This window comes from Pollicipes pollicipes, unplaced genomic scaffold (assembly GCF_011947565.3).
Source record: "Pollicipes pollicipes isolate AB1234 unplaced genomic scaffold, Ppol_2.1 Scaffold_4002;HRSCAF=4701_pilon_pilon_pilon, whole genome shotgun sequence".
Classification (NCBI taxonomy): domain Eukaryota; kingdom Metazoa; phylum Arthropoda; class Thecostraca; order Pollicipedomorpha; family Pollicipedidae; genus Pollicipes; species Pollicipes pollicipes.
In genome coordinates, this window is record NW_023596420.1 from 1,695,464 (window position 1) to 1,722,724 (window position 27,261).

General features: G+C 47.1%; 1 long non-coding RNA gene across 1 annotated transcript; it reads right to left on the minus strand.

The window, feature by feature from the left end:
- Nucleotides 1-6,487: 6,487 nt before the first annotated feature.
- On the minus strand, nt 6,488-19,440 carry LOC119093151 (uncharacterized). Its single transcript, XR_005093606.1, has 3 exons — nt 19,361-19,440; nt 10,001-10,121; nt 6,488-6,570 (listed from the first exon to the last, which is right to left on the minus strand). It is a non-coding gene; the product is annotated as an uncharacterized LOC119093151 (long non-coding RNA).
- Nucleotides 19,441-27,261: the final 7,821 nt, after the last annotated feature.

Genomic DNA, 27,261 nt, shown 5'->3' on the forward strand with positions numbered 1-27,261 from the left:
ACATGGTTTTTAGTGACTTCATTGCCAGGATACATGTGAGTTTCCGACATAAATACGGTCTAATGGCATTGGGCCTCCTGGCCGTCAGGAGGTCAGATGTTCGGAACATCTTCATCGCCCACTTGGGTCAGTTTGTCCGCGATTGTCACCAAAGACGCGGATGAGGTAAGTGACAAAGACTCTGGATAAGCTCCTCTGACCCGTCAAGCAAGTAGTGTCTCACCTGTTGTCTTGCTCTGTGCGTGTGCGTGTGTGTGTGTGTGTGTGTGTGTGTGTGTGTGGTGTGTGTGTGGTGTGTGTGTGTGTGTGTGTGTGTGTGTGTTGTGTGTGTGTGTGTGTGTGTGTGTGTGTGTGTGTGTGTGTGTGTGTGTGTGTGTGTGTGTGTGTGTGTGTGTGTGTGTGTGTGTGTGTGTGTGTGTGTGTGTGTGTGGTGTGTGTGTTGTGTGTGTGTGTGTGTGTGTGTGTGTGTGTGTGTGTGTGTGTGCCCATATGTGCAAGGATATGTACCAACCTGGTGGTGGTAAAATACACTTTATAATTATCGTCATTAAACCTACTTGTGAGGCAAAAATTTGTTGCGAGGCAAGCTTTGCAAGACAGCAAAGCAAATTGGCTGAGCCGGAAGAGAACGAACGGCCGTCCTGGCAGATGGTATACAACCGACCCTGCAATCTTCAAGCTAGAACCACTTATATGTTTTTTCAGGCGTTTCTTATGCATGCCAGATCTCGTTTGAGCTTCTGAGCCTCGCTGGTAATTTGTAGTTAGTATGTACATTCAGCTACGCTGTCCAGCCAGATTAAGGCGTTCGCCAACTCAGCATGCTCAGATCTGACATTAGGTATTAAACGCATCCCAAAACGAGCGGATTTATCGCTTGCGCACGCGAGCACATGACGCTATAGAGCCGGGCCCCCGGACGTTTGTGAATATGATCGTGCCTTTTCTGCTCTATCAGAACCTGTTAATCACACATCACAGGGTCGTCGAGATTTAGAGAACCCAAAGCGACCTTTACTCGGCAGATCTTTTGCAATTTGAACACTTCGCTGTTACCTGTTAATCGAGTGGGACAGTGGATTTGCAGTGATGCTACATTGCTGCAGGAAGAGGCCGTCCGGTGTTCCAGCCTGCATGACAGTGCCTAACACGTCATAAAGGACGCCATTTGATAGAGGTGTGCTGCGTGTTGCTGAAAACTGTATGAACATGCTATCAGTGGTGACATTTACAGAAGCTGTGATGTCCGGGTTTGCCCGGACCTCTCAAACAGGAAATTTTCCCGCAGTCCAAGTAAGATGCGCTCGGCCTGCGGGCTGGCTAGCAGTAACAATCACGTCTCTTGTATCTCGTTCGTCCCACGTCATACAACGTGTCTTGCTGGTGTTTATTTTCTAAACGTCATCAGCCACAGTTATACGATAAAATGCACGATGTCGGTAGAAAAATATAATTGACAAGGGTTTTTTGCCACTCTACATAGAGCCAGTGGCGTTCCTGAAATGAAAGCATTCGGGCTTTCAGAGCATTTGTAACAACTGTTAAGTTCTTCTTAGTCGGACACGGAAGCACAGTTATATGAATACACATAAGTACCTCCAATCAAAATAAATGACACAGGCACAATCAAAGCAGGAATATGAATGGACACAATACACTTATAGCATAAGTTATGTCCGTGGGTGTGTGCGAGTGCTCGCATCAGCAAGACGCCAGTAAACTGCAGACTTTTTGTGGACATCTTCAAGATTATGCAGACATGAGCTGCCACCTGTGGGAAAATGCCTGGGATTCGCATGCCTCCCTGGCTTTTTTATCATACAAGTGTGCTTTTGATGCAGCATGAAAACAGCCAATCAATTGGTTAACTGTCCCTTAAAATTAACCACACTTGGAAATCAACATAATATTTATAACACAATATTTATATAACATTCACAGAATAACCAACATGAAACAGTTAAATGCTCAGATTCTGTGCGCTTTGTGTTCTAGTTAGCAGCATCTCCTGATCATGAGGATAAGTGATACGGAAGGGTTTTACCATTGATTTTAGGTAATGATGCGAGCATTTAGAGCCAAGGTAAATCAATGCTTTACTCAAAGTAAAGCACTGAATACTAACATGGTGCTGGTGTTGCTTATGTGCTGTCAGTTTTCCAAGAACGTCACGCGAAAACCGGCCACAACAGAAATTTACATAACGTGCGAACGACCAACAAAAAGTTAGATACCTTTAGGGCCAAAAGAATACTCGCAGACTTCTGCGTATTTAGCCCGACCTTTCAATCATCATACACCGCGAAACACTGCATTTCAAGAGCACACATCACCCCACCAGTGTTAAACTATGGTTACGTCGAATACAGCGCCTGCGTCCGTGCGCAGCCCGGCATGTAAACCCGAGCCGCGCCACGTCCACAGCACCACAGAGGGGCGGACCACGGCACGCTGGCACGGGGCAGGCAGCCGGAGCGTGGTCAGTACTAAGCGACGTGGGGAAGTTTCTTGGGCGTGCAGGGGACGCTGCCGGAGCGTGGTCAGTACTAAGCGACGTAGGGAAGTTTCTTGGGCGTGCAGTGGACGCTGCCGGAACGTGGTCAGTACTAAGCGACGTAGGGAAGTTTCTTGGGCGTGCAGGGGACGCTGTGGGAGCGTGGTCAGTACTAAGCGACGTAGGGAAGTTTCTTGGGTGTGCAGGGGACGCTGCGGGATCGTGGTCAGTACTAAGCGACGTGGGGAAGTTTCTTCGGCGTACAGGGGACGCTGCCGGAGCCGTTCAAGCTGATGTGGCCTGACGCAATTCCCTTCCGAAATCGCTGCCTCCGGCTGTTGAACTCTTCGTCATATATCCAAGCAATCATCTGAGGACGAAGGTGAACATAAGCACAGGTCTACGGGGAGTTTTCCCTGCGAGGAAGAGAAACCTTTGCCACAGATGAACATCTGGTTGCCTGAACGGCGCGAAAACCAGCACATATTACCACATAGTTGTTTTTGCAAACCTTTTCATCATGGTAAATGATGCCATTTTCGCTTCCATCACCAACTTTGTGATGTTACAAGTGCTTTGGTTCGGAGAAGTAGTCTTTGTTTCAGGCCGCTGCTGCTGAGACAAGTTGAAGGCTTTGCAATGTTTGACCCGATTGTTCATGACGCTAACAGCGCACAGGATCTTTTTAAGCACTTCCTTGCTGCGGAGGACCTGTGTGCCTGCTTCACAGTCGTGAGGTTTAAATAAACTGAAATTTGAACGGAACATTACGTGCAAAAATTCACAACTTAACGAGATCTAATGAAAATGCGTTCATGAACATCATTCGGAAGCACGCGGTTATATCTCATATGCCTTAAACGTTCTGTAGCTGTATTGACTCCTTCATTTGCCCATGTGCCATCACAGTAAAAAGGCAAAAACAATTGCGTAATGCAGTGAAACCATCATTTCAGGAAAGACGAAGGATTGCATTGCCACTCTGCATACAGTAGGAGGTTGATTCTTTGCGAAATGTTTTAAGATCCCACTGTTCAACGATGAAAAGGTTTATATATGTATATATATATATATATATATATATATATATATATACGTTCGTGTGCGGGTGTGTGCGTGCGCGCGCGTGGGCGTGGGCGTGGGCGTGGGGCGTGGGCGCGGGCGTGGGCGGGGCGTGGGCGTGGCGTGGGCGTGGGCGCGGGGAGTGGGCGTGGGCGTGGGCGTGGGCGTGGGCGTGGGCGTGGGCGTGGGCGTGGGCGTGGGCGTGGGTGGCGTGGGCGTGGGCGTGTGTGTGTGTGTGTGTGTGTGTGTGTGTGTGTGTGTGTGTGTGTGTGTGTGTGTGTGTGTGTGTGTGTGTGTGTGTGTGTGTGTGCGCGCGCGCGCGCGCGCGCGTGCGCGTGCGCGTGTGCGTGTGCGTGTGCGTGTGCGTGTGCGTGTGGGTGGGTGTGTGGGTGTGGGTGTGGGTGGGTATGGGGTGGGGGGGTGGGGGGGGTGGGTGTGGGTTTGTGGGGGTGTGGGTGTGGGTGGGGTGGGTGGGTGGGTGTGTGGGTGGGTGGGCGTGGGTGGGTGGGTGCGTGTGTGGGTGTGGGGGTGGGGTGGGGTGTGCGTGTGGGCTGTGTGGGTTGTGGGTGTGTGCGTGGGTGTGCGTGTGTGTTTTGGAAGATCCTTGGATAGTTAGAAGTGAAAACTTGGTGGCCAGAAAGGCAGTCGCGATCCCTTATGTCGACCCATCATTGTTTCGATACAACTGAGCATCATCGCCAGGGCACATTCTGACACAAGGTGGCTAGGTTACATGGGTACGCAATCATTCGTCGGTAGAATATAAGTTAATCGCAAATCAGTAACGCGTTCCTGTTATTCGTGTTTCGTTCAAACGGCTTTCCGAAAGCGCGCAACATTGTATCGCACATATGACTAAGCATGTTATGTCTGAGCTTCCTACAAGTGCAGTTTGACACCAACCAACCGATGATGCAGTCCAGAATTGCGTTTCCGGCCTTAAACGCACCATGCCGGCGGGCGTTGTACACAGGTTCCTAGCACACGGTCGCTGATAATTACGAAATCTATTCCCACTGCTTCAGTGCTTGCATTTTCAACTGAAGCCGGATTTGGCGTTTTTCGGCGTCCATTTTGCTTCGAATATCCACAAATGTAAGAATCCGATGGAGGGAGGATTTGATGGCCATCGAGCCACCATTCGCCTACTCCGCCCTCCTGCCAAGGTGCGCAAGAGAAGAGGAGTGGTGCCATGACACCCACACTGGCATCCGAGAGGAAAACATATAGAAGCTATCATGAACGCGATCTGGAACTTCAACACAATTTGTCATGCCCCTGCGCACCCTTCCAAACATGCCCGGGAAAGGCTGGCAGCAGTCAAAGCTGGCCACCACTTACCTCCAAGCGGTAATGCAAGGTCAAATAAGGTCGTTCCATGTCCTGTCATACCCTGTCCTTGGGTGAAATTGTACGTACGATCCGAAATGGCACCATACGATCATGTCTTGCTATACCCCGCTGTTGATTGACATTGTACGTACGATCTTCAAGTATGACGATGATATTGGCACAATATGAAAGGTCCACTTACAAACATTTGGACATTTTTTAAACTCGTCCGGACGTGAGCTTGGTATTAAACGAACTGGACATTATCCTCGACACCCCTGATTTATTCTGGCTCGGGGCATAACTGGTGTGAGAGGAGATTTCGGGTCAACTTTAGGATTTTTGGAGTGCGACATTAATTCTACTTTATATTCGAAAACCTTATTCCGCGCACAGTAGCAAGCTTTGTAGCGCTCACTGTCGGTAATACTTCTTATCCGTCATTGCCTAATCATTTTCATCAGCGCATTGAAAATTTGTGAGTCCCTAACTGCGTCCTTGCATGTTGGGCCAATGCTTTGAAGCAACATAACTGGTAGGGGGGGGGGGGGGGGGGGGCTCCTGGTCTTCACTCCGGTAAGGAGCTATGCCGTGGTTTGCCGTTTTGTCGTCGATGACCATACCCGCATGATGACAGCTCACTTTGTACATTCACATGGATCAAGAGTGATTCAAATCTAATGGATATGTGTGCGAAGTATGTACACACATGCAGTGTTCTAAATTATATCATAAGCGGACCCAGAACAGCAAAAAAGAAGGGTTGCCAAACGATATGCGGTGATACTGATGACGCATGCGCTGATGACACATGAAGAAAACGTCAGGTCGCTTTTTTTACAAGTTGTTCATTATGTCCATATTTCTACACACTCACGCAGTCGTAAATTACCATTCCTTTGCGAATGGAATAAGTTTGTGCTCAGTACATACTAACTCTGTATTTGGCAAATCGCATGAATAAAATAATTTGAGAGCTTCACACTCGCCTTTTTCAACGTTTTCCTTTGCTGCACTGCCCGTGTGCGTCAATGATTTTGGAGATTTTTTACCTTTCATCGTTTTACATACCCTGATGCACAAAATGATGAAAAATTGTATTGAATAGTTAAGGACAAATCTCGAAACGCAGGACGATTGCGAAGGCCGCGCTATTCCGTCGAGGGGCTGAGAACAACTTGCCAAAACTTTCCATGAGAACCTTCTTCTCAAAACGTATTTTTAGCTGAACTCTGTTTTCCTTGTTGGAGAGACGTGCTCAGTCTTGCGGAACCAGTGATTGTTTTGCTTCCTGCCCATATTGCTCCCAACAAAAGCCCCGAAGTTGATCTCGCGCAAGGTTCTCATACCCATTCAGAAGAGCCTGTCGCAGGCCTTTCATTAATCAACTACCAGGAACTATCTACTGAGTGGATGGCCGTGACAACTACACCACACAGGCAAATTTGATGTCCACAACTCTTCTACGAGTTTCGTTGCATTCTAACAAACAATAGAAATACTTATGACATTGCAAAAGGCATATACCGACTATCGGGGACAGCCGACATCGCCAAATCGCCACACGGTCTGCTGCTACTAGCCTTGAAGAGCTTCTCCCAGGCCACCTGCGTCTCGGGCCCCCAGGAGCCGTCCTCCTCCAGCGTGGAGCGCATGACGCTGATGAACTGGTTGCCAAGGATCTGCCGGCATGCAATAACTCACTGTGCCAGAAGGCCCAAGTCACACACATTTCTGACAGGTGGGGGGAGCGGCTCGGCAAGAACGGCTACCATCCAACATTATGGACAGAGTTTTTCCAAGGCGACTGAGAGAGCTGCGTGGAGGACATAAAGTCAAGGTATCCACAGTCGGATTTCTGTGTGATGTTGGTATGGTTCATATTCGAAGTCGAGGTTGATGTTCGTATGTTACTGAACGGCCGCTCTACAGGACTAACAAGCAGGTCATCAAAAAACAGTGCTCAGTTTCAGAAGGAAATTGAACAATTAAGGGCATACCTCCACCAAGGCCGACATGGTACAGCGTCGACGCACACACGCATATCTTTGTTTCCGAAATCCCCGACCAATGTCTTCGACAGCGAAGCCTGGCACGACACCTGCTGTTTGGCACTTACCTTGGCAGTCAGTGGATCATTAATAAGAAATCAAAACCTCGTAATGGTCCACTGCTGGAGCTAGGTGTTTGTAATTTCAGGCTGCAGGTGATCTATGAAAGGGTCTAGAGATTTATGCTCAGGCACATCAAGCAGGTGTTTTTAAGTTTGTGCCCTTTCTGTTGCGATCCAGAGAGTCCAAGTAAAAACACGGTTTCGGCGCTGAGAACCCTGTGCCCAAAAGCTCTGAACAGTGCAGGAGCGTTTTGGCTTTAAGGGTTTGTGTGTGTTTTGGGGCTTATTGGCGCACATGGCTTTTTGCCATTGCGTGAACTGCGAGGAATTCTCAGTAATACCAGATACATTTCGGTGCTCATTCAACATGCGCCCGGGTGGTCGGTTGAATACCCTTCACTCGGGTCGATTTGACCCCGCTGAAATCTCTAGAACTAAGAGAGCTAGGGACACCAAATTCGCAGAGCGTGTCGGCCTTTTGATGAACTCACTTATGTCACAATTTTGAGTTCCCAAGCCATGAAACTGGGGTCAAAAAAGGTCAAACAAGGTCAAACTTCAGGTTGATGTCCAAAGTAACCCGGAACCTAGATACTGTTCTAAGCAAAAGGTCGCTGGTGCCCATCTTAAGTCAGTGACCTTGTTTCACCTTTCTTATGACATGGTGACCAAAATCATACTAGACTGCTTTGACTTTAACATTTGAATAAGCATAAAAAATTACACTAGGCAGTACGTTCCTGAAATTAAAATGCTAACCTCGGTCGTTTCAGCTTAGGGAACTATTCTGACCTTGAATAAGCCCATGAAAGATGCATAACGCGGTTTTTGTTATCAATAAGTCAGAAATGCGCACCTGAGACTACCTCATGCAGCGAGCTCCAGAGCAATAAACAGGTTGGTTTTGACCTTAGTCTGACCTTCATTCTTGACCTCAGGGCAAGTTGATTTGCCTATTCAATCATTGTGTTGCCTAAAAAACTATGTCAGAGATGTATGGCTTCGTCTAAATTGTCTTCGCTGAATCCGTAGTTTGACTCACCTACCGTAGGCCAGCGATTTTACAAAGTATATCTAAATTTTTGACACCAAACAATCCGTTATTCAATTGTCTACAGCCATGCAAAACTTGGCGCGGATACGCCGCGTCTTTCAGAATCTGTTCCGGAAAAACCCTCGGGGTCAAATTGACCCCCAGCCGAGCACGCGCTGAATAATAATTTGTGAGTTACGAGCAGATGCATTGTTAGTTTTCGATAATTCTGGCAGAATGTATGGTTTGGCAAGGATGCTACGTATCACTTCGCATCATCATTTTATGTGAGAAAGAGGCTCAGCCATGCTCAAAGGGCAAGTGACAGAGATCAATCATTTGCCGGAATTTTTGACCATGACATGATATGACATGACATGACATGATGTGAGCACGCAAAGCAATTGTCAGCCAACCTCTTGAACTCCCCAACTTCGACCGTTACTTTTTACACACTGTTATCTATTTTTTTCGGCCTGTAACTTCCTTGTTATAAAAAACCAGACAATTTTCCTTGAAGTGAAATTGGCGTTAAATATTGAGCAGAGGACTGCGCACCTGTTTGAAATGTCGGATTTACCGACTACGATGTAACTGATATTTAAGGCTTTGCCGACTTATGCAGTTATACGACCAAGAGTTCTGCACAAATCTGCTGCTTCTCTCATGAGGGCTTTACATAAAATGTGGGTGTAGCTTTTTAAGTCATTCAGAATATCTAAAACTTTTTGGTGTGTTATTGTTTCGTTAACACGCGCTCGGGTGGGAGTTACTTTCACCTCCCAGAGGTTTTCCGGAATGGTTTTTGAACGGCCGGACGTACCAGCGCCAAATTTTGCATAACTGTAGACAGCTAAATAGCAGATTGTTTGGTGTAAAAATCTAAATGTCCCTGGAAAGACCGCTGACTTTTGGTATGTCAAAAACGGGTCATGGATTCGGTGAATACAATTTGTAGAGAATCGTTTAATTTGATGCAACAACGAAGTGTTAAACGAAGCCATGCATCTCTTAGACGCTTTCTAAGGTAGCACAATAATTGAATGAACAAACTACATTGACCTAGGATCAGCTATAAAGGTCAAACCATGGTCAAAATCAACCTGCTTTATTACACTAAGGCTTGTTCTATGTGGTAGCTTCTGGTGCTCATTTCGAACTGTATCGATACCAGGAACCGCGTTGCACATCTTCCATGGGCTTCTTAAAGGTCAGAATAGGTCAGTGGCCTAAAATAACCCAGGTCAACATGTTGTTTTGGGAACATACTGCCCAGAGTAATCTTTGTCGCCTATTGCAAAACTCGAAGCAGTCTTGTATGATTTTTGTCACTGTGGCCTTCTGAAGATCAAACAACGTCACAGACCTTAAATGAGCATGCGACCTTTCGCTTGGAGCAGATGTCTAGGTTATGGGGCACTTTAGACGCCAACCTGGAGTTTAAACTTGTTTGATATTATTTGACCCGCAATTCATGACATAGAAAACTCAAACTTTGATACAAGTGAATTTACGTATAGGCCAACACCCTGTGATTTTGGTGTCTCTCGCTCTCCTAGTTCCTGAGATCTCAAGGGGTCAAACTGCCCCCCCCCCCCCCCCCCTCCACCCGAGCGAAAGGTATCCAGCCGGTCAACCGGTCGCGTGTTAATGGGTTTAATAACCGCTTCAAGAAGTGACGTTTCACGTTAACTGCCCCACAATAACTAGTGAATGGCCGTGGTGTGGTCAGAATGTTGATCTGTTGGGGCAGTCAAATACTTTTGCGAAGTCCTAATCACGTAATCATCGCAGCAGAAACACGGCTTTTATGGCCCGTTTAGAAGACACAAAGGGATAGAGACAGAGAGATAGAGAGATGGAAAATGATGCTTGTTGCAAGATTGGTATAGAGCGAGAGCGAGCAGACTGCCCGGGCCGCCTTCCCATGAGCCATTACGTGTGACGGCGAGGCGAGGGTCCTCACTTGCATGTGCTGCGGCAGGGCGCCGTACTCCACGTGCCGCCTGCACAGGTCGATCGTCAGCGAAGTGAACTGGTCTTCTGAGTCCAGCCGGCTGATCAGCTTGTTGACGAAGCCCATGACCCTGCAAACACGACATACTTTCCCGGTGAGCAGACAATGGTGGTGACCTAGACGGCTGTTTACCTTAGTGAAGTGACTGGTTGGATTACACTGGTCATGAGAAACACGGCAATGTCAAACTCGGCCCAATGCCCTAACCCAGGTACCCCAGCGCCAGCTCGAGCAATTTATAGAGTCCAGTCGCCGTTTCAAGCCATCAGTTGCAGCTCATCATAACTAAGTGCTACCTGGCTCATCACTGGCAAACTTGGTCATATAGAAGGCAGAAGACCTCGGTCCGAGTGTATCGGACAGAGAACAAAAAACTCTAATTAAGATAATATTGTTGTCAATAATCCTGGATGACACAACATATTTGATACCTTCTGAGCCATCCTATACCGACTGCACATTCGATAAATGTAGTGGATGCCTATTAGTTCTTAGTCATGCAACTTATTGGTCGTCAAAGCCTTGGGCTGACGACAGGGTTTGCAAGTCAGTATTGCGACGAATCCGGAAGAAAGTACTGCTCGGTATACCGCAGCTGACACGAATCGCTTCACCCGAAGCACTGGGCGCACTCACGTGCTCATCCACTATCACTGCCGAAAGCTTCTTGCTGCTCATACGATTCGCCACCATCACTTCATTCGCTGCCGCCTTCCGGGCCAGCGTTACACCCGTTCGACCCGGTCACGCTCCCCGCCCCCCGGTATAGGTCACGCCTGTTCGAGCATCCGACGGCGCTGCTTTTTTGGAGAGCGCCCGCTGTCACAGCCCAGTCTGGCTGACAGGCCTCCCAACCCGGGACGGAAGCGTTCCAGAGCAGAGCCGCAGCAGGTCGCGCCTGACCCCGACGCAGCGCCCTCACATGCTGGGTGGCGCGCCTGCGCTATTCAGAACAGGTTGTGTTGAGTGTAACGTAGTATGCAGCTTTGGATGCACTTGACCTTGCTCCTTCCACTATGCTTGTCTGCCCTCATACCCCAATGGAATATCCAGAAAGGACAATAAAACACTCGCTGAGAGAAGTAAAAGGGGTTTAAGGCCATTTCGGGCCCGATGGTTCCCTTTCACAGAAAATAAGACATAAATGCGGCTTTGTGATGAAAATAGACACATACGCTTTGCAGTCATAACAGTCCTGTCGTGCCCGTTCACCATTCACGATTGTATTTGTGCCCGGTGGGGAGATGAAATTAATGCATCTGTGTCCGTCCAAATAAGCTCATACGCGTGCTATGGATTAAAGTACTTTTTGACTTGGTAGCCGACTGGAATGTCATCAAGGATGCTGCCCACCACATTCACATCACGTGACATAAATTGTCCATTTTGCGGCTGATCATGCCTTACGAGTTCCGTTCCATCGAAGGAGACAAGTGAAAAGGAAGGAAGCAGAGTGAATGCAATCTAAGTGAAGTGAATACGACAGGTTTGGTCAAGATTTCAGAAATACACTTCTTAACCCAAACATGAGTAGACCGTAATTACCGTGCTGGATGTTTAATGAGGTAGTTGTACGGTAGCGTTGAGAGCTATAGTTCCCGTTGACTTAAATTAGAACGGTAGCTTGATGTTGACTGCTGCGCACAAATCTCAGCATGCACTATGGGGTACGTGATGCATACAGCTCCAGCCAGCTGTGGTAGCTGCCGCGATACGCCCGATCCAATCTATGGCACTCACCGAATACGGCGCACCAATCCGCGGCCGACCCACACACTCACTATGCACGGTCTCGAGTGTTGTAATACGATAACGGCTCCAAGATCTGAGCTCCGCGCACCGATATGACACAATGGCAAGGGTGTAATCGTCTCAGAATTCAATGCTGAAATCAGCTGCGGTGGGACGCCGCGTTCGCAACCTCGGTCCCGCCCCGCCGCTCTATCGACTAACTTAGTATACCGAGAAACCAGCGCTAGCGGAGGCTCTGATGATTGTGCCTCACTCCGATGTGCCTGCCTGGCAGACGCCGTCCTTCCCAGAATGGCCACAAGATCGATACCCTCGAATTACAGCCAAGTGCAATCGTGTCTGGCGGAGCTCGTGGCGGAATCGGCCCTGCTCTCGGCGCCAGCAACCCCGGCCGCTGCCCGGCCCCAACGCAGCCGGCTTCACGCGTCGGAAATCCCGGCGCGCCCTCGATCGCTGAAGGCTGGTCTGCTCTCACCGTGCCGGACCGCAGTCGGCCTTACGCATCGAAAAGCCCGGCGCCCCCCCCCCCCCCCCCCCCCCCCATCGCTGAAGGCTGGTCTGACTCTCACCGCCGAGTACATGGCGCCGTGTTGCATGTTGTCGATATTGCCCGCAAATTTTGCAAGGTGACTCCAAGATCTGAGGCCTTGCTAAGCATAATGTGACGCGAAGACGATGACGCCACCGTCAACGTGTGGGAATCCGAGACCACTGCCTGCCGACATGCGTTGATGTCAATCTAACGCCGTGCCGCAGCCGCCTCCGTTCCAGCCTAACTCTCTTAGGCAATGGTCATGCCCCACCTCTCCAGCTGTCATGGGCACAGTGAGGGGCGGGCAGTGCCATTGCTAGTCGGTGGAATGACATTTGGAATAGGGCACAAATGCACGCATGCACAAAAATGCGAAACTTGTCATCAACACGAAGGAAAATTGTTTGGGGGTGCCTCTCAATACTCCAGTATATATATATATATATATATATATATATATATATATATATGTATATATATATATAGCTTATTGCCAACGGAAAGCAGAAATGCCGGCGTAGTCAGCCAGTGTGGCATCGTTATGAGCTTACGGAAGACACCGTGTCAGTGACAGACACCAGCATGCGTGCCCATGCAAACCCATGTCATACACGTTAAACACACACACACACCGTCGGTTCCGTCGGACGCGTCCTCAGCGACCCATGCAATTTTGTGCTGCCCCTTACGTATATATACGTATATATATATATATATATATATATATATATATATATATATATATATATATCAATGACCTGCCACTGTTTATCTCTAACATGACGCGTCCTTGGCACTACTACGATATTAAAAAACAAGAATATCAATGAGCTTAAGGAACAGGCAAACTCATCACTTATGCTCATCACGGAATGGTTCCAAGCCAACTATCCACTTACCGACATACATGTAGGCAAGACTTATACCCAACGTTACACAACAATGGCATCGAATATCAAGCTTAAAGTGAAAATTGGCAATTTACTAGTTGAGGAAAAAGTCGGGGGTACCTGGGAATCCATACAGTTAAAACGCCTAAATTCGCAGTCTATGCTGGAATGTACAGGTAATGAAAAAAAGAAGGCATTTCATTGACAAACAAACAGCCTGCACCTCGTATAGTTCATTTCTGCCCTATTTCGACACTGGTCCGATAAGGTGCGGGAATGACACCAGCCAGCAAGCCAAATTGATTGTTTTGTAGAAAGGAGCAGTGTGGCTCATTGAATGCATGTACACTCCTCATAGCCCTGGAGCTATTTTCAACAGGTTCAAATTATCAAAGTTGCTCATTGCATTGCATAAATTCGCACCGAAGGAGGCGCAGCCTAGCATACTTTGACGCCGTGTATAAAGCTCAGGAAGCTTTTGATCATGAACACAAGGCAAAGAAAACACCTCAGTTAACCATTCCAACCAGTATAACGGCATCTTGCCACGGGCCCACCACCAAAGCATGGCATACCCTGTATGTAATGCTCAGGAAGCTTTTGATCATGAACACAAGGCAAAGAAAACACCTCAGTTAACCATTCCAACCAGTATAACGGCATCTTGCCACGGGCCCACCGCCAAAGCATGGCATACCCTGTATGTAAAGCTCAGGAAGCTTTTGATCATGAACACAAGGCAAAGAAAACACCTCAGTTAACCATTCCAACCAGTATAATGGCATCTTGCCACGGGCCCACCGCCAAAGCATGGCATACCCTGCATGTAATGCTCAGGAAGCTTTTGATCATGAATACAAGGCAAAGAAAACATCTCCATTAACCACTCCAACCAGTATAACGGCATCTTGTCACGGGCCAACAACCAAAGCATGGCATACCCTGTAAGCTCTTCAGTTTGGTAGTATCCGTAGCCTGCCAAGGCCAGAAAGGACACTTTACCAAAATACTGAGCACTGCCTTACACTTGATGGCCGTAAGGGGCAGCACAAAATTGCATGAGTCGCTGAGGACGCGTCCGACGGAACCGACGGTGTGTGTTTGTGTGTGTTTAACGTGTATGACCTGGGTTTGCATGGGCACGCATGCTGGTGTCTGTCACTGACACGGTGTCTTCCGTAAGCTCATAACGATGCCACACTGGCTGACTACGCCGGCATTTCTGCTTTCCGTTGGCAATAAGCTTGTTAAGTTGGCGCGCGGAGAAGGTGGTGGTGTGCAAGTAACAAGGCCAGGATATCGTTCTGCCCCTGACACTTAGGATATTAACCTGGCGTTGCTTCACACCACTATTAGTTGACTGATACCATCAGCCACCCGCCCTTTGCCATCCCTGAAACCGGTCACTTTCAGTGGCCCCTTACTAACAGATACTATCATGGTAGCATTCATGGTGAAGTAATTACTCTTTTCTTAGGCTTGACTTTTGCCGCACGTGGTAGGTGTTGCATTGCTTAGCTGGTGAGGTATGAACGTCAGATTCCGTTTACTGCGATGAACAGGGGCGGGCACTCCTGGCACTCTCTTAATGGGTGATGAGAAGGTATGTCACTGAATATGAAAGCTGCGTGACTGCTTGCTTCGTTTATACGTCCCTACGTCTGGTTTACGCTTAAACCACAACTTGGCAACATTCCATTGATACGGCATGTGATAAATGTGTTCTGCCGTTGGCATTATGACTGGTTCACGGTATCCGATGTCATTACGAGTGTGGCACAGTACTCAGAAATGCGTCCCGGGGATGCATCGATTTAATAGCGGGACTAACTATCCCACTGTCGTGTCCCGGCACGGGTCGGGCAGGAAGCGATCCGCGTACATATCGCAGATGTTGTGGTCGCTTGTGTGCTGAACAGTGTCCTTGTAAAGAAGGCTGCGGAAAAAGGCACGAATAACATAAACAAACAGGACATGATTTGGCAGGATATCAACATGATAATAGTGACTGGTACCGCCTGGAACACTCCGATCGGTCGGCCTCTGCCGATACTGCATGTGCGATGGCTCGTGATTCCTCCGTTCTCGGGGGATTTATTACTGTACTTCTTCACCACGATAAACCGCTTCATTAAAAATTTTCAGCAAGAAATCATGACGTAGTTATAGTTGCTGTCAATGCACCTATAAACGCGATTCCGAAGGCCTGCTAGAATAATACAAACTGGAGAGGAAGCGGAAATCTGCCCTTCCGTGCTATCTGCCAGAAAAGCTAGAGCCACGCAATTTCCGAAAATAATACCGGTGATGCTTTGTTGAACTGCCAGGTTATGATAGCTGTGAGCATGGAAGTGTTAGAAGAGGTTATCATCCGAAAATCTACCGCGACCAATAACCACAACAAATGCTTAGCATCGAAGTAATCAATGCGTTTACGCAGGAAAGCCATTAAATGACGTAGATTTAAAATGATCGGTAAATCGGTGATAATGCTTTGCAAATTGACGTTCCCGTTCGCGAGCTATGATGTGTTGAGCTCGAATAGTAGGTTAATACAGAACCTTGCTTCATGACGGGAAATACCGGAACTACGTACTTCTAAATTGCATCGGATACACACATTTTCACAAACGATAGAGCATAGTTGACCCGTTCTGTTCATATACGGCTTGCGAAATGGACTCTAAAATATGTCAAAATGGAACACTGAGATTCCAGGCCCACGTGCGTTCATGGCGTTCGCAAGACGTGTGCGTGCAAAGGCTCTATGTGTCGACGCGTAGATTCTATGCCGTTCGGGCGAACCGACCGCATCCTGAACGTAAAGCATACTGCTGACTGATTTTGAACAAACACTCATGCAGGCGTGCCACGCGTATATTGACCTCGACCGGCAACTAAGATAAATAAACTGCCATAGTTTTGCCATTTGCCACGTTATGAATAGGTGAAGTCCGACAGTAGCTTGAACAGAATAATTATGAATAATTATTTTGCAGTCAGCCGTCAGAGCATCGTCAGTTTCTGGCACGTAAGTTATAATTGGTGCAGGGTCCTAGAATTGCATTGGGTGTAAAGCAACACCCTATGAGGAGGGGTTTTCACTTCTTTTCCCCACATTTTATGTGAATTTTTCACTCCTGCTTGACATTGTCTAATCGCACATGCCAAACCCCTATTTCCCTTTCTGAGGTTTTCAGATGTCATCCAAAACCGAGCTCACTTGAAACCACCAAGCATAAACGAGGCTCCACAGAACCTCGACACGTATGGCTATGTCCTGCCTCACCTACATCTGAATCAAGTCTATGGTATGCACAGAGCAAGGGCGCCAGGTACCTCCAAGCCCAAGAACCCCAACGACTCCAGCCGATTGCATGCATTAAGTTTGGTTTGTTTGCAAAATTTATTACAATCGGCAGCTGTGTGCCAAATGCAAGGTTCCATGCATCCCAATGTTTTTGGTCTCGCCACCACACCACGAAAGCAGGGCCTGGTGCAAACACCAGCAAAGCCTGGTAGAGAATTTCACTCCACGCATTTCTTTTTCCCGAGGGAACTTGGCTACTAAATTGCATCACCCCCGAAATGCAGTAGTGAAAAATTCAAGAAATGTCTTCTAAATTGGAGTAACAAAATGAATATCACCCTTTAAAGCATTCATGTTCACAGATTTGAAGTCCAATCAGCTGATTACAAAATTCTGCCAGAAAGGATCGGGTTTTATATTTATTTAACTACTTTTGTTCTCCTTGGCTTACGAGTCCTGCGAGTGTGATAGCACTTTATTCCTACTTGCTTTTCGATTGAACCCTCGGCTAACTGTTTTTTTTTTTGTGGTTCATGGCGGTGCTCGATAATGATAAATCTAAGCCTTTTAAGAGTCTAACTCGCTGGGCCACCTGACAAGACTATCCTAATGCTGTCATACGGAGCTTCGGGAGAGACCTGACGCAGCTAATACGGAAGTGTTTGATGGCGAAATTCTGCCCTCTGGAGATGTTCATCATGCACACCTCTTACTTGTTTCGCATTTTAATCTCGTACGTTCGCGGACATGATTTATATCTATATTTGGGGAGGGGGGGGGGGGAGTGGGATGACTCTGTCTGCCAGCAGACCATGCAAAAGGTACTTACTTTTCGTTTTGGGGGAGCAGGGAGAAGCCAGTAAGTCTCATGTGGACCAAGTAATTGCTTACTTTACCTGCTTTCAACACATGATTGGTAACCAGAGTTAGCCATTTTCCGTTTTAAACTATCGAGTTTTGTCATCAGACAAATTTTAATGCCACAAGGCATGCAATTGGCTTATTTTATTCCATATTCGTGCTTTTTCCCCAAATTTCCTGAATGGTCCCTCGTGGCTGCTTTAACCAGATGTTTTCCATAGTTGTCATGGTTTGCTGACTGGGAAATGCCTGTACTGTATATATGCACTATATTTTTAACACGGGGATACTCCAAGCTAAATAGCAATTACAATATGGGTTAAATATTAGTATGTAACAAATAGTCAGACCATCCCATTTAAAACGCGAAGCCAACATCTCAAACGTTGTCATTAAATATGAATTAACAAGCCTAAATATATTTATTTGCTGCAGTTGAAAAGGCAAGCAGCAATACTGGCATGGTCATCTAAAAGCTATGTTACTTTTGGAGAAGAGAGATTGTGTTGCCGAGCATACCCATTATTGCCCTTGACATAGGCTAACCATGGCAATCAAAATAAGTTGTTTAAAGGGATTTAAAGTGTTTTGATTTGTATGTTGTCAACTTCGTCTGATGTCAACAAGCATACACAAACGGACTGAATAAAAGTGCAAGATGAAACCAGTAAACATTTGCTTATCAGGTTTTTATCACAAGTGCTGCTGTGAACAGATAGGTGAGTTGAGATGATGTTCAACATATGGGCTTTTCTAAGTTAGGTTAAGCTGGTTAAGTGCATGGCAAGTGGCAATAGGAATTGTGCAAGAATAAGTAACTCACAACCACTGCTGTGATACGAACAGGTTAGACAGGATGAGATGAAGTAAGGCCTCTTTAAGTTAGGCATAGTTAAGCTACTTCCATGGAAATGAACATTGGTATTTTGCACGAAACAGTGACAAAATGTTTATTTTCCCTGGCCCCATCTTAACAGAAACCAGAGGTTATGTTTGACTTGGTGATGGGCTGATGTGTGGGAGTCCAAGGTTTTTGTTTTGTTTGAGTGTTTATGCTTGTTGAACTTTCCGTTGTTATTTTTTTTTATTGAATTCCTCTGCTTTGTTTTGTGTTGAAAGTGCTGTGGAAGTCAAGTGCAAAGTGCAGCATCAAATTATTGGTGTTACATAATTTTTAAGCTCGTTACACTGTAATGAAATTGCTATGCTTAAATGCATTCTGTTTCACTTTAATGTCCTAAGATGTTTAAAAACAAAACAGTTTTGTCAGGCTTATGATATTACGTTTATGCCAACTTGAAACAGATGTCTTTGTTTGATGAAAGATCGGTCACAAGCTCATAAGTACCATCTTTTGTGAATTGACTTTTTCATTCCCGCACGATCTTTCTGCGATGGAATTTTTCACTCCCACCCTCGTTCAAAAGCGATCTAGCTCACTGAATTGGTGTGGTGAGGGCTACGCCGAACTGAGTGGAAGCCGTTCTTTGACAAGCACTTTCTAAAAATACGTCGTGAGCCGACATTTTCCCGCTGGCGTGGGCTGTCACCGTGAAGGGGTGCTCTGGCTGCGTCAGGTTATACATACAGAAGGTACCAGCCGATTTTGGTGGCGCTCGGTCTATTTCACGTCTCGTTCTCCTGTAAGACGGTGCACCACGAGTTATCTCCTTGCATCGTTTATCTTTGACGCCGTTCCAGAGAATCAAGCAGGTTGGAAATTTGTCACCCCCATAAGTGCGCGTGTTCATTTGGAGGTACCTGTTCTTGACGAAAACATAACAACTATGTATGACTATTTTAATAACATACCAACGATTATACCACCAAATTTTGCATGTGAAATGAGCTACAACTGACACCAACTCAGATACCGCTTCAATTTCATGGACTCAAAGGGGATGCGACCTCCCAGTTGCATTGGCCTCGACTGTAGCTTTTATTTTCCGTTGGCACAGCCTGACCTGGACGCGTGCTGTCGCAGTTCTTGTGACGTCTTCAGATCTTCAAAATCCAGCTCACGGAAGGCGGAGAACGTGCCCTGCATCTCAGGGTGAGCCTCAAACAGTCTGAAACAGTACAGATCACAGCGATGATGCCCTGGTACATCGTGTTACCGTTGCAAAACTTTCCTGTCACCACTGCCGCGTTCCATTCATTTCAAGGAGTGCTGAGTAGCCCTCATGAACTTTCCACGACAACAGCTAAAATCACACCATGATAGAATATAGGTCTGCGTTTCCCCCTCTTTAAAAACCTTAATTTGAGCTGCAAACAGCATGTTTCATATGAAAAGTTACGAACAGAATGTCATAGTAGAGGATTTGTTTTTTTTCGATATCAAGCAAGAGGCCAAATTTTGCACCACCACGGCACATGGATCGAAATTGCTTGGAGAGAGAGTGGAAGCAGGCATCGAGAGTGTTATCTACGGCTTAGGTAGACGGATATCACAGACGTTATCAAAGGCTACTCAGTCCTCACAGAGTAACACAACGCAAACTGCAGCACATATTTCGACCATCGCTCTGGTATATTCCGGCTTACCAAACATCTATGGCTCCGACCCCGATAGAGAGTAGACTGAGAGACCTTAATGCAAAGTTACTTAAGGCTTTCTGCAGACATAACGGTAGTAAAAAGTTTGGTCACGGTAACCAGAAAAAATATCTCCGGCACACCAAAAAACAATGCAAATTTGATCAGTAGGCCATCGATCAAATGCGAAAGTTTTGTACTGCTAAACGACGCGTATTGTGTTGAAAAAGCCACGAAGATCTCCTCCGCATAGAATAGGATTCCCGCTGTCATAAGCCTACTCAGTGTCCGGGAATCGGAAAATGATGTTTGATCTTTATTTTCGATTAAGGACATTAAGCAGCACATGATATGATGAGTGGATCGGCGCATAAGCGGAACGCTTAAATCTGAGTGCCTTTCCTAACAATAACAAGATATGGTCATCGCCGCCAGGGTATCCACGACCCACCGCCCACTCATCCGATCTGTAAGCCGACACGGGCCAGGCGCCCGCCGCCGCTCCAGCCTACACATACAGCCGTCTAGGGCCGGCGGCGGACGCCCGGCCCGGCAACGCCACCCAGTGACCCGTCTGCTGCCCGCGCCCGCTGAAGTTTTTAGGCGAATCGTTTGGTCTCATAAAGGGATGTTTGGAAAATTTGTGCTATCTGCTGCCCATTGCGATCCTGTAAACCGTTACCTCCGAGATAGATACTTAGTTGCTCGTTGTGAGTGAGTTCAGAAAAGTTTGGAATGGTACAATCTGCTTTACGTAGCATTGAAAGTCGGATTTCATGGTAGCGAGTTCAGTTCAGTACAAAGTGTTTTGGGTTTTCATATGGATAGCCACACAAGCAAGAGGGACTAGGTGTAGTTGGATTTTGAATTTCGAACAGGTGGGCATTCAGGCCTGGCATCCCCCATCTCAGCCTAGTATTTAGGATGCTACCAGGCCTGGATCCAAAACTGTGATACACCGGAAGTGCGGCCACACCGCAGCGCTGGATATGTTTCTCGTTTGAAGGAACGAGGAGACTGGACAGATGACACTTCAAGCGGGAGTCGGTTCCATCTTTTCGTAGTTGATGGAATGTAGGATTTTTGTTATGTTGAGGTTCTGTTCAGTGGTATTATGAATGTCAGTGCATTGTGTGGTGAACGTCCTGTTGCAAGTGCTCATGTCAGGTAGAAGTGCGGCGACGTTTGTTGGCAGTAGATGTTGGTTGTGGATGAGGGTGTGGAACAACGTCAGTTTGGGCATGCTTATTCGTGATTTGAATGTTCCATCCCAAATCGTCCAACGGTGAGCGATTGTGTGTTCTGTAGAACGCACCGGTGATTAGTCCTGCTGCTCTATACCATAATTTGTCAAGTCTAAGGGGGTCGCTGGTTGTCAAAAGTCCGTCGTATACTACGTTACAGTGATCAAACAAAGAAAGAATGTAAGTCGAATACATGTCGTTGAGGATATGCCGAGGCAGAAGTCGCGATACTGGGTAGAGAGGTCCAAGGGCTCCACTTTTGGATATGGTGTCATTAACGTGCTGATGAAAGTGCCAATCAGTAGATATCGTCAGGCAAAGGTGTTTGTGGTTTGTAACGGGAGGAATTCGTTGGCCATCAAATGCCAGCTGCGGTGGGTTATGGGTGTTTCTGTTGGTGAATGTTTGCTGAACTGTTTTCGTGGCGTTGAACGTGATGAAGCCAGTCTTTGCCGAACTCTTGTATAATATGTAAGTCGTAATGGAGTGCCGATTGTACGGTAACTGGGTCGTGTGCGTGAGCTGTGCCTAGGCGTAGTATCGTCGGCAAAAAAACAAATAAGTCATTTTCAGTTTTGTCGGCTAGGTCGTTAAGGTATATAAGCGCAAGGAGAGGTTGCAGAACAGACCCTGCATCCTAGGCGTACTGAAACTGTTGCCTACCTTAACTATCCGCTTGCGGTCTGAGAGATACGATTCTAGCCAATTTAGGAGTTTCTGACAAACCACGATAGTTCCTTGCACTTGAGTAAGTAGGTCCTTATGCCATATGTTGTCAAGATATTTACTAAGGTCCAAGTAAATGGCTGTAAAGTCATATTCTCGGTCCAAAACTGCGTAAAGATTGTTAATCAAATATACCAGCTGAATCTGTGTGCCATGTTTCGGGCGGTATCCACGTTGTTCCTCAGAGAGCAGCCTATTCTCAATTAGGTGTTGGATACTATCAAAGATAATCCTTTAAAGAATTTTCGACACTGCAACATCACTTGATGTTGCACGACGCTGAAGTAAACGGATTGGTCTTTGGTTAGCAGGATCCGAGCTTGGCCCTCTGTTTTTGAAAATGGGATGAACCTTAGCTTCTTTCCAGGTGGATCTGAAAATACAATGGCTTTGTGACATGTGAACAGCTCAGTGAGTGGAGTCTTAATCAATATGGCAGTCATTTTTAATATTTTTGCTGGGAGATTGTCAAAGCCACATGATTTGTTCGGATCGAGAGTGTTGAGTGCGCTCAGTACTCCATCCTCTGTAATGGTTATGCTATCTGACGTGGGTGGTGGGTTCGTAAGCGCGGTCTCGGGGACAGGTAGGTCGTCAGTTGCGAGTTGCGATCGTCTGGCAAAAAATTCACCTAGTAGGTTAGCTTTATCCAAGTCTTCTGTCAATGGGGTTAAATCAGGTCCTACGAGCGGTAGCACTATCTCAGCTCGTGTCCGTCCTATCATTTGTTTAAGATTGCGATGGTACTTGTGTGGGTTTTGCCTTGCATGCAAGAGGGTGTTCACTTGATGTTACAAGTGGTTGTTCTTAAGTCGTCTGTTCATGCATGTCGTAGAATTTCTTTGTTGTCGCCAGCGGTCCCAGTGGTCATCAGTCATATACCTCTGAGCAAGTCTGAAAAGTCTGTCTCTTCTCTTCATCTCTCTCTTAAGTGTAGCATTAATCCAAAGTTTGTCACAGTTTCTCATCCTGATTTTCTTTGTTGGGATGGCTTCAACGGCTGCTGCCAGCCTGGTCTGCGTGAAGTTATTTGTCGCTGTGTCACTGCCATGGTGAAGTACTCCGTCCCAGTCTGTTTACTATAAGCTGTGAAAGTTTGTCTGCATCTATGTTTGTGTAGTCCCATGCTTGTCCGACTGATGCCTTTAGGGTTGGCGATGCGGCCTTGGTAGTGACAAAAGTAGGAATGTGACGTATTAGGGAAGGGGGGGGGGGGAGAACCCTACTGCCTACAATGATGTTTGTGTTCGATATCGGTATTACGTCTCGCAAGTTGGCTGTGTTTTGTGCAATGCGTGTTGGCTAATCAATGAGTTGTGGCAGATTGAGTGACTCAACTGTGTGTTTCAGGCTGACTTCGAATGGAAAGATAACACTGTGTCTAGTAGAATGAACTTTAGTTAGATAGTTATTACCAGCAATGAAATCTTCCAATATAAATATCGATGTAGGGTTATATGTTTGTGCCATGCCAACACTATCTGACAAGATACCAAAAAACTCTGTTAGTTGACTACTAGAGAGATTTGGTGGGACTACAGACACAGCAAACCACAATAACTTCTGACTTGATCTTGGTGAGGGACCAAACCCATTCAACTCCTTCCAGTTCGAGATCAGGTAGTCTCTTTGCTGGGAGTGTTGCTTTGAAGTATGCTGCTACTCCCACCCAAGTCGAGCCCTGTGCTTTGTCATTGGGTTGTGGTAGTTGTGTAAATTGTGCGAGCTAGGATGGACCTGTGAGTCAAGTTTGGTGTCGGTCAGGAGCAAGATGTTAATGTCGTTATATGTGGTGGAGAGAGCAAGCCCGTCCAGGCGTTCTGGAGATGTGATGCTGGTTATGTTGACGTGTGATATTGTGACATTCTTGGTTGCTAGTGGTCCTGGGTTGATTTCCAGCCCACTGAATACTAAGCACATTTCAATGTCAGGATATAGTCTAAGTGACAGTTTCGAGCATTTATGTGCAGGAGCTGAGCGAGTGAAGGTAAGATGTGTGCCTTTAGGAAAAGAGTGGCTGATAATTGAGAAGGAGAGGCTGACTGAATGCTGTTAGAAAGGGTCCTTGGTAGCAGCAAGCTAAATTTGGCAGCGGGCACGCAGCAGCATCCAGGAATTGGTAACAAGTGGACAGTAATGTGAGGGTCGCACGAGTGACAGTGTGAACAATAAGGCAAATACGCTATCACTGAAGACATCGTGGACTTCAAGCTACTAAAAGAGACCGTCACATCCGATCTTCCGCAGTTATCTCACACGGCAGAATCATAAGGTCTTCGTGCCCCACCCCCTCCAATCAAAACATCATAAGTCGCAAAATTACTCATGGTATTCACATGTGATGGCCGTTCTAACGACTGCATGTGGAAGGACCGTTAGGGTGTTCAGGAGCATTTAAGTCCATATTCTGCTTGTTATCCATACTCACCTGCCTAACACTCGTATCTTTCAAGTTTGTCATCGATGGCGATACCCTTCACTAAGTGACGGAACGTATCTCGGACCTCGTGCTGAACAAGTGGTTATTCCATTTGGTGTCATAATGTCCTGAACAAACAGTTTTTCGCACCGACTCTGTTTAAGTCAGACATTGCCATGGACTTTTATTTGCTGGCGTAAGCCGTAATATTCGACGTTCTTACGACGACTTTACGACGCACGACGTTCGTTGGAAGGGCTTGATTCCGCTGGGCCGGGTGCCCCTAGGCGAGGTAATTGCCACTTTATGCGTTGTCCCCGACGTCACTGGGTGTGTTGCTGCGAAGCGCTCGTGCCTCCACGCCCATAACGTTTTATGATCGTGCCTTCAACATGATCTTCAACATATCTTCAAGCAATCTTTCTGACTGATTCGGCGTCCCTCAGCGCAGGACGCGGGCACTTGTCACAAACGAACCTCTCGAGCCTTTTTCTGTCTCTTTCAAAGCGTCGGTGGGCGCTATGTGGAGGCCACGACGATGGTGGAGACCAGGACATTGGTGGAGACCACGACGGTGGTGGGACCACGCATGGGTGGAGACCACGATGTTGGTGGAGACCAGGACATTGGTGGAGACCAGGACATTGGTGGAGACCACGACATTGGTGGAGACCACGACGGTGGTGGGACCACGACGGTGGTGGGACCACGACGGTGGTGGAGACCACGACGGTGGTGGAGACCACGACGGTGGTGGAGACGACGACGGTGGTGGGACCACGACGGTGGTGGAGACCACGACATTGGTGGAGGCCAACGGCCTCCATCGACCTCCGGACAATGAGTCGGGACCGTGAGGCAACAAAAAGGTCTAGTGAGGTCAGCAGGCAACAGCGACCGAGCTTCAACTCCATGGCACCATGCGGAGGGATCGGTAGCTCAGAGCCCACAGCGGGCGATTGCCGCCAGTGACAATTAGTTACTGTAACGTGGTCAATACCAGTCGCTCAGCTTTGTCGTGTCAATTTTTTTTTACTGTTTTGCTACGTAGGTGCAGTAAAAGCTTACGCTAGAATGCAAGGGCAGGCGGGACACACGGGACCCCCTAGAGCATTTCTTTATTCGTTTCAAAGTGTCGATACGCGCTGCGTTCTCTGGAGGGGACTACGACGGGACTTTCTGGTACTTGTTTCCTCTCCAGCATGCCATCGTCTTTCGCACTGTAGTCATAGCCGTCAGATGCGAATCATTTGAACAGATGGCTTTTAAACGTGAATACTTGTTGACCGGGAGCACCACGGCCGGTACAGCTGCGCCACCGGCATGTCACGAAAGTTAATACCCAGCAAACACAAAGTCGTTTGTCACCATATTTCTGAGCACTATTTCCAAGCGTCTGAACCTACGGGCAGCATGCTTCTCAGGTTGGAAAGAACTTGAGCGACGTGACGGTCTCTGAGGTTTGTTTCAAATCTGAAGAGCTGCCTTTCAGGCCATAAGGATGACTCTGGCACTCAGCAAACACCTGACTAGGACAGGAAAGCAACTCAGAGCTGGAGCAAGAAGAGCCTGAGCTTGGTGAAGAAGGCCTGATTCGGTTCGGTGGGAGGGCGCAGAAATCCCCTCTTTCTTTGAGACTCGGCACCCCTCGCTGCAGCCGAAAAATTACATATTCAGCAAGCTTGTTATTCACGATTGCCTCGAAGCAGCTGATCATGAATGTGGGACAGAACATACTTATGCCGAACTTAGAGACCGTATCTGGAAGAGCAGTGGAATATCTATCATCGAAGTCCTGTATCCGATATCGCGTAGCCTGGCAGAAAGGAAGGAGACCTTCATGGAGCAAATCATAGCGCGGAAGTTACAGCTCTAAGTGTGTCCTTTCAAAGTATTGAACGCCGCCTGTTCTGTGGGGTAGCAAGATTTGAATGATGTTGCTATGGCGTCGTGTGTTCCTGAATGACATTGAAATGGTCTGCACGAAGAAGTCTGCACATCTTCGCGGGCGTTCAGCCCCAGAAACTAAATGGTTTGAGGCCTTACGAAGGACAGGGCTGCGCACTGCACCAGTTCAATTTCAGCTTTCAACTCTAAGCCCCATGCCAATGTGGAGCACTCCCTTTAAGACATGACTCAGTAAGGCATGATGCAGGCAAGCAGGGAGGTGAGCTTCATTCAGACACTGACGCGCAATGAATTTGCGATTTGTTCGCCAATCTGCAGTCACCTAACATCTAGCCTAAGATACCGGGCATTGGCTGTGAATAAATGGGTATCAATAAAAATACGTTAAAATCAGCAGCAAACATTGAATTTGGAACGAATTCATGCCAAATCGATCCTCACACTGAGATGACAATTTGAATCATAGTGGAATCATTGAACTGAAATCTGAATCGACATAGAATTTATTAACAACAGACAAAATCCTTCTTTGAATCAGATATGGATCGTTCAACCAGGATCGCGAGCTCATGGTGAATCGATTCTCAAACATTTGAAATGTACACAAGTCTGCATGTATTCATTCACCTCAGCAAACTTTCCGAACTTTCCGAAACTTTCCGAAAAGAAAAATCCGAATTTTGTGTCAACCTGTAGTATTCACCTATTAATACTGGCAGGTGTATTGGTTAGAATGGCACAGCTGCTACCGAGGATATGTCGAGTCTCTTAAATCCCAAACCAAACTACGAGCGAGTATGTAATGATATGGGTGAGTTAACTGACACCCCAGCGTGCTGAAAACTTCAGCGCTTACCACATCAATACACCGCGACAACCGTCCAGACCTCGTCCCGGGACCACCATGATTCTCTAACCATCATGCTGGCAACTTACCGTGACAATATATGATTTCCAGTTTGCGCCTGGTCTCGTGTCAGCCGCACACGTCACTCAAAACTCACACAAACCTGACATCGGCAGGCGCGCC